The sequence below is a fragment of the Rhinopithecus bieti genome, unplaced genomic scaffold (genome assembly GCF_001698545.2).
Source record: "Rhinopithecus bieti isolate Rb0 unplaced genomic scaffold, ASM169854v2 scaffold_2205, whole genome shotgun sequence".
NCBI lineage: Eukaryota > Metazoa > Chordata > Mammalia > Primates > Cercopithecidae > Rhinopithecus > Rhinopithecus bieti.
Window position 1 is genome coordinate 147420 of NW_016803673.1, and position 8160 is coordinate 155579.

Sequence of the window (8160 nt, forward strand, 5' to 3'; positions counted from 1 at the left end):
AGGAGGCCCCCAGCTCTGAGACGCCCGTGCTCACCTGCTCTCCTGGGAGCCACATCCTTTCCAGGCGTCCACGCTGGGGTCGTGCCTGGTTCCCTGAGGTGAGGGGTAAGGTGGGCAGGTGTATCAGTCCCTGCTCATGCTGCTATAAAGAACTGCCCAGGACTCGGTAATTTATTAAGGAAAGAGGCTTAATTGACTCACAGTTCAGCATTGGCCGGAGAGGCCTCAGGAAACTGACAAATCATGGTGGAAGAGGAAGGAAACCCATCCTTCTTCACATGGTGGCAGCAGTAAGGAAAAAGGCAGAGCAAAGTGGGAGAGAACCTCTTAAAAAACCATCAGATCTCATGAGAACTCACTATCACGAGAATAGCGTGAGGGTCCCCGCCCCCTGATTCCATTACCTCCCACCGGGTCCCTCCCACAACTCGGGGGGATTATGGGGACTGCAATTCAAGATTTGGGTGGGGACACAGACCACGTCAGTCGGGTCCAGGTTCATCTCCGTGCGCAGCCTGAGTAGGAGTGGGCAGGTGGGCTGCCTGGAGGACCCCCCAGGGCTGTGGGCTGGATGCCCATCTGCCTGAGGGTGGCCAGTGTGCTCCTCCCGTGGGCCTTAGGAATGGACATCTGAGTCTGGGAGGTGCAGGATTCTGTCCTTTCCTGAGGGTGAGGGAGGTGAGAGAGGGAGGCCGGCGGTGGGTGTGTGTCAGGCTCGGGCTGTGGCAGAGTCCCCATTCATACCTGGGCCCTTGGACGCCTCAAACATAGGAGGGGAACATTTGGGCCTGGCCCTTGGCCCTCACTGTCCCTTCCCTGCTCCCCTGTTACCTCTGCCATCCCCAAAGTTCAGGCCTCCGTCGGTGGCACCCTTGAGTGCCCCTTGCCCGAGGCCCTGCCTGGCCTGTGAGTTGTTCCTTTGGCTCTGCCTTCCGGGTTCACCCACAACCCTGGCCCAGCTGGCAGCTGGGCCAGGCTTAGTTCTGCCCTGTCCCGGAGGCTGCCTGCGACGCAGCCTCGCCAATCCCATCTCTCTTCTGTCAAATGGGCTTGGTAGACGGGAGGAGCGAGAGAGTGGATAGAGGTAAATCACTCAGAGTAGTGTCTGACGCTAAGTAGGCACCTCATAGGGTTTCAGACTCACCTCTGGGAGGATTTATTGAACTGATGAATGTGCAGCCCCGGATGCAGGCAGAGGGCTCTGTTCCCCCCGGAGCTTTTGTTGTCGCAGCTGCATTGAGATGGAATTCACATCTTATACGATGCGGGCGGTGTCTGGAGGCACCATCCAGGGCCGTCAACATACTGCACACATCGCCTGCTTCTCCATACCCCTCACCACCTCCACGGCCCTTGCCACCTCCATGCCCCATCCCTCACCTGCGTGGAGGTGGCAGCTGCCTGCCTGGTCTCCCTGCGCTATCCTGGGTCTACAGGATGCTCTCCTCACGGTGTCCAGCATGAGCCCGACATCACGCACATGACAGTGTCATCTGCTTTTACAAGTATGTCCAGGCTCCACCCATCTCCTTGGCTTGTGCAGTCTGCAGGGTCCTGGGTGGCCACAGAGGGGACTGATCAAGAAGGTGGCCTGTGATTGACACATGATCGTGTCACAGTGATTGACAATAAGATTGTGCTTGACCTGGGAGTGGCTTCTGGCTGGAGGGATTGTGACCCTGCAGGACGGGGGTCCAGCCTTGCTGACATCGAGCAGTGGCTTCCAGGGGATGCCTTGGCCCCCCAGGGCAGCTCCGGAGGGCTGACAGCTGTACCCACCCTCAGCGCTATGGGATTTCCTGGCCCCTTGGTCCCCAGAAGCGTGGTTACCGTACCATTGAGGCTCTCTTGGCTCCAGGAAGCGACGTGGTCACCTCCACTCTGTTCAAGCCAGTCCTGGCCTCCCTGGATACCACTGCTGGCTCCTCCCTGGAACCAGAGAGGCCCTGACACCCAGCCCTTGACCCAGGGGCAGCCCTGTCCTGCTGTCTGTGGGCTCTTAGAATGCTGAAGCCCCAGGAAGCTGCAGAAACTTCTGGTCTGCATTGGGACCGCCTTCCTGAAGTGTGACCCACGGACCCCTTTCTGAGAGAAGACACTGGGGGAGTGGGGGCATAGGGAGGGTCTGGGCTGGTCCTTCCCTGGGAGGCCGCCAGCTGTTTCCCAGCCTTTGGCCAGGAGCGGCGGGAAGGCAGGAGTGTGGCCGGTCGGACATCACCACCCTGGTCAGCCTGGGAGGTGGGCACTGCTGTGTCCCCGGGTTACATGAAGAAGAAACAGAAGTGGGGCTCCCTGGGGTACATTTTGGGAAACAGAGCTTGGAGGGATCAGCCAGACCCCAGGTGAACCCACCGGCCTGTGGGGCCCAGGCCTCCCTGGAACCTGGGGTGTCAGCCTCTGCTGTTCTGTTCTTAAGCACAGCCTGGCCCATGCACAAATCCCTCAGCCCTTTTCTGCCCAGTGGCGTTTTCCCGACAGCCCTGACAGCCAGAAATCTCGGTGCTCCTCCCTGCCTCCCTTTGCCGTCCCGCCCTGGCCTCACCTGCCCACCTTGCCCCCACAATGGTTAGGATGGACATGCCCACTTTTCCATGCTGCACGGCTGGTGGGCCCAACCCGAGAGGCACAGTCCACTTGCGGTCAGCAGGCTGTGGCCCTCCACATGCTGGTCACGGCGCTGGCCGGGGGCATCTTCCACTGGGAGGGGTGAGGGTGTGGGCAGTGCCAGTGGTGAGGCGGTGGGGAGGGTGCTCCACTCACCGTGGAAACTCCCCTGGCTGTCAAAGGGGCCTGGGCGCCAAGGGAGGGGGCGTGTCCACAAGGACTGAGGTGGTCGCCTGGTTTTTATCCAGGGCCAGGACCCTCCCCTGCCCCAGGGGTGTACTCAATGGTGCCAGCTCTAAGGAAGGGGGGTTCTGGGTCCTCCCTGAACCTCGTGGAGTATCGGGGTCTTGGCCTCTTGGGGTGATGGGAGAGATGTTTCTGGATCAATGTGAGTTTCCTCATTTCTCTGCTAACTTAAGGGAGATTCCAGGTTGGACCAGAAGGGTTAGCAGGATGGACAGATGCTCTGTGTCATCTGCAAGGGGGATGGCAGCTGAAGCCACAAGGGATCACTCCTTGGAGAGGTGGGCTTTCCTCCTCAGTGAGCGTGACGGTCAGTTATATCTCCCTTTCTTGCCTGTAGCCCTCCAGCCTGAGAGGCAGAGATGTCGGCCAAGGCAGGCCATGTGCGGGCGGAGTTGGGTTTGTGCTAGAGCTGGCTCCTGCCCACCTGGCCACCCCCTGGGGAAGATGGGGACAGACATGGGCCAGCCAGGGGCAGCCTTTATCTGCGGCCTGCCTCTGCCCGGGGACAGGCCATGGGGTCTGCGCTTTCCTTTGCTGGATTTTCTGAGTGATTTGTTGCTGCCCAGCCTCCCCTCGGCTGTTCTGATCACTGCTCCTAAAGTGTCCTGTGTCTGTGTTTGGGATGGATCTCAAGGCCCCAATGACAGCACAGTGGCCACCAAGATGCAGATGCCTTTTGGCAAAGACAGTGAACTTTGGACCATGAGGTCTGCCCTGGTCAGGCCCCCAGGTGCCTTTCTGAGGAACAGGAGCTGGGCTGAGGGCCTGGGGCTTCCACCAGGTCAGACACAGCCAGGCCAGGCTCCTCTGTGCAGGCAAGACCTTTCCCAGCCACCACAGTTCCAGGGCCACCCTCCCTGTGTTCCCATGGATGCACATCTTGCGGCTGCTGCCCCCAAAAACACAAGCCCTGAGCTTCACTGAGACATGAACGGGGCCTGTGCTTGTGTGCACTGTGGGCCTGGCTGGGTGTGAGGCCGGGGAGGGGCTCTTCAAAAGGATCATGAGCGGCACAGCACACACTAAGGAAGAGACCTCGGCTCCTGGAGCCTTGGCACCGCTGCAGGGGTCTGGGAGAGGCCCATCCACCAAGGGTCCTCTGTCCCTACTCCTCCTAGAGCACAGCTGTGCAGGGCTGTCTGCAGCCCAGGGCCCAGGCACTCCCCCTGCAGTGACCAGGAGCCCCAGGGCTGCCCTTTTCAGTTCCGGGGAGCCAGCCAAGGAGCGCCAAGGCCACCCGGGAGCAGAGCTGCCCACCACAGGTAGAGGCAATCTGGTTTCCCATGCACAAATCCCTCGGGGACCCTCCAGGGCTCCTGGTAACGAGATCCACTGAGCAGCTCCAACTCACACCCCTTCACCACCCTGCTAACCTTCTTCCCCAAAAGTCCCCTCATGCTGGTCCACCCTGGGTCACCCCACCCCCAGCTCACCCTACACCGGGTCACCACAGCCCCCGGCTCACCCCACCCGTGGTCACCGCAGCCCCAGGTCACCCCATTCTGCACTTGGTGTTACCTCAGCCCAGAGGCTTTCTGGGGGACGTGTCCCCAGCACCACAGGCTGGAGTCTGACCCTCCAGGAGCGTTTTTGAGGAAGATGGGGTTCAGGTGGGAGTTGGCGGGGGAGGGTCTCCCTCCTGTGAATCACTGGCCACTTTACTGGCGTTTGCCTTATAAATGGGATGGGGTTGTCAGGGGTAAAACCCCCCATCACATCTTTGGTGCAGTTCTGGGGTCCCGAGTGAGAGGAGTGGGAGCTGTGACCTTGGGGGGAGTGGTTAAAGAACAGCCCTGAGGGTCTTCCCAGAAGGGGGTGATTCCTCTCCGTGGTGTCAGGGCCCAGCACTCACCAAAGGGCCATCCCCATCGCCCCCCTGTCCTTTTATGGGAGGGTCTGATGCCCAAAATAGGGCCATGATCCCCGCTGCAGACACCTGTGGGCCCAAGCGGGAAACGCCCAAGGCGTGCATGCAGTGTTGGGGTCTCATAAATGCCCTTCCCAACAACACCTGCCTCGCCCCGACCTGGTTGGGCTTAGCTGGTGGGGGCACGCTGCCCGGCCCCCCATGCCTGTGACACGTGGCCATAAACATGGGTGAACCAAGGTAGGAGCGAGTGGGGGGATGCAGAGGCCCCAGTCGGCTGCCTCTTGTAAAGTGGGGACCCGTCGTGCCCTCCAGGCGGGGGGCTCTGTGATCGATTTCCTCCTCAGAGGGGACCCAGCTCCCCGAGGTGCACCCGGGTGTCCTCCTCACCAGGTGCTACTGTCTCTGGAATCAGGATTTCTGAAACCACCTTCAGCAGGGCCATGGAGCGGCCCCTAGCTCTCTGATGGTGAGATGGGGTCTAATTCTCCTCATTCTTCTGCCCCCTTCCCGGGAGAGTGTTGGGGTGGAATTGGGGTGGAATGGAGCCGTGGGTGGTCTGGCTGCTGAGGCTGTGTTGTGCCTGGGCACTGCCCACCATGGCCCTTCCCTACCAGGATGGGACAAGCAGCCATGTCCTCAGGTGGCTGGGAGCAGCCCTGGGCTTCTCTGTGTTGCATTCATGGCCCAGCCCTGGGGTTTCCTGGGGGCTCCAGGGTCCTGGGCACAGCATGTTCTCAGAGAACGCGCTGCGGGACCTGGAATGGGCCGTGCAGTCTGGAAGCTGATTCAGCCCAGGAACTGGGCTCAGAGGGCACTTTGGTGCCAGGGCAGGGGAGGGGACTCGTTTTTCCTGGGGTGAACTGCCAAGTTCATAAGCTGGGCTGTCCCTTCCCTTCTCCTCCAAGGGCCCGTCCCCCAGCAGGGCCAGACCCCAACCACATAAGAGCCCTGGGCAGGGGAGTGGGGCTGAAGGAAGGGAGCTAGTAGGGGAGCCCCTTCAAGGGGCTTGCAGGGTTACTCGAAGGGTGCACAGGTCTGTGTGGTGGGGCAGGAGGCTGATGCCAAGGAGGACCCATCAGGCACAGGGACCAAGAGCTGTCATTGGAGAGGAGGGGAGGGGAGGCACCCCGGTTGTGTGTTCTCTCCCCAAGAAGACTGTGCTGGGGCTAATGACTCACTCATGCTCCTGGCCTCCCCACATGAGCCCTCCTGGGCACCCCCCAACCCCATGCTGTGCTCACCTTGGCCTTGGAAGTGGGACTCTGTTGGATGACAGGGTGACAGCTGCTCCCTGTCAGGGCTGGCCTGGGGTAGGAGGGGGCACAGTGCAGGTGTGGAGCTGTGGCTTTCTTAAATCACAAGCATAGGCCCCGTCCCCACCAGATTCCTGGCAGAAGAGGAGAGAGGCAGGCGGGAAGGGAGGGAGGAAGACCCCAGGCAGTGGTCTGGTGGATGCCTGGCGGGGGTCCTGCTCACAGAGAGCCCAGCCTCAGCCCTTGCTCAGCTCCCCTGCAGTGGCCACCGGGGAGATGTGAGGGGCACCCTCTAGACCCCCCACATTTTGGAGTTGCTCTTTCCCCTGTTGGGGGGCCGCTGTCCAGGCCAGGGTCAGGCTGGCAGGGACTCCAGCAAGCATCTGGTCCTACGGGGGCAGAAACTGAGCCACAGAATGGGCAGGGACTGGCTGCACCCCGGACTCCCAGCTCCTGGCTGGCCCTGCCCGGAATTGTGTCATCTTCTTGGGTCAGATTCAAGGGTGGCCCCCACTCAGGGCTCACTGTGAGGCTGGGGAGATGGGGGTCACCTGGCCTCTTTCTAGATTGGCTGCTTCTCCAGCATCATCTTCCTCGCAGAAAGCCTGGGCTCGGAGGTGTGTTTGCTCTCCTCGTCATTCTTCTCCACCTCACTTTTCTGGGTCAGGCGTCCCCAGGTGTGGGCTGGCCGGTGGGGACAGGTGCAGAGGATGCAGCAGTTGGAGTTTGCCCAGGCCTCCCCGTTTCCTGCCCCTGCCTCAGGCTTCACAAACAGGGAAGGTGTTCATTCACTCATTCTTCATTCATTCATTTGCTTGGGGCTGCAGCCTCCCAGAAATGCACAGAGAGGGGTTCAGGGCTGGGCCAGTCATGAGCACAACACTGGGGGCTGTGGACGCCTGGGCGGGGGCTCCTCATGAGACTTGGGGCTCAGGAAAGGCTACCTGGAAGGGGAGGTGTGGCTGAGGCTAAGAGTCACCCACAGAGGACAGAGGATGGGACATGTTGGCTGAGCACGTGTAGAGGCCTGGGGTTGAGGACAAACTCTGCCCCTCAGGGGACTGGGGGCTGCACACAGGGACAGCCAGGCTGGGCTGCAGGAGAGGCAGGGCCTCGGACACCAGCACATGTTCAGAGTGCATCCTGGAGGGCAAGGTGTGCCCCTGGAGGGTGTTACGTGGATGAGGAGGCTTCCCCAGCAGCAGTGGGGGGCTGGGCTGAGGCTCCCTGAGACGTGCTATCCACTAAGCACTGGAAAAACGAGCAATCAGATTACGAATAAACATAATAAATATCCAAAAAAATACAACCCGCTGGGGCTGGCCTCAGGTTGGAGGCAGGGTGGCAGCTGCTGAGGGAGATGGGCCTGAGAAGAGGGGCTGTAAGGCCAGTCGGGGCTGGAGGGAGGGTCCTGAGACGTGACTGCCCGCTCTGACGTCCGTCCTAGTCGGGGCTGGAGGGAGGGGTCTGGGGACGTGACTGCCTGCTCTGACATTCTCTTTGGAGTCCTGTCATGGAGTCCCACTGGCCTCCACGAGGAGGACATTGAGATGGGGGTGGTTTTCTGGGGTCCCCCATACGGGCTGCAGCAGAGATGGGGTGGCGTCCTGGGGTCCTGGTTCTAGTCTGTAGAGCTGGGGGCCTGGGTGGAGAGAGGAAAGTGCTGGAGGCCAGGGAGGATGTGTGGGGATGGGTGTGCCTCTGGCGCGGGTTCCCAAGCGTACCCTCTCTTCCCTGGCAGCCTCTGAGGGCAGATGCTGGCTTGGGGTCCCTGCCTCCCCTGGAGGGTCACACTCCCCAGCGCAGCCCAGCACTGTATCAGTTTTCCTTTAGGTCCCAGGTCACTGCTGGACCCTGGGTCTAACCCTTGGCTGTGACCCCCACACTCCAGTCCCCAGCAGCAGGGGCTCCCCGGACTGAACCACTGATGCCCGGCTCAGGGACTGGAGAAGGCTTGACGGGTCTCTGCTGAGTCAAATCCAACTTAGAAAGGTGACTAAATTTTTTTTTCATTTTAAAAATGTGCCACTTTTCCCAAGACCTTGGGATACAGTGACAACCTCTTCAGTGCCCTCACTGCCCTGTGTCTGTGCTCACCTGTGGGGTCGGGGAGGGGGAGGGGAGGGGATGGTGCTCACCTGTGGGGAGGGGAGGGGCTAGTGCTCACCTGTGGGGAGGGGAGGGGCT

At 60.8% G+C, this 8160-nt stretch overlaps 1 long non-coding RNA gene across 1 annotated transcript; it reads right to left on the reverse strand.

Moving 5' to 3' along the window:
* Positions 1-233: 233 nt before the first annotated feature.
* Positions 234-1552, reverse strand: LOC108512906 (uncharacterized). Its single transcript, XR_001880740.1, has 4 exons — positions 1381-1552; positions 1145-1275; positions 479-663; positions 234-272 (listed from the first exon to the last, which is right to left on the reverse strand). It is a non-coding gene; the product is annotated as an uncharacterized LOC108512906 (long non-coding RNA).
* Between the last annotated feature and the right edge of the window lie 6608 nt (positions 1553-8160).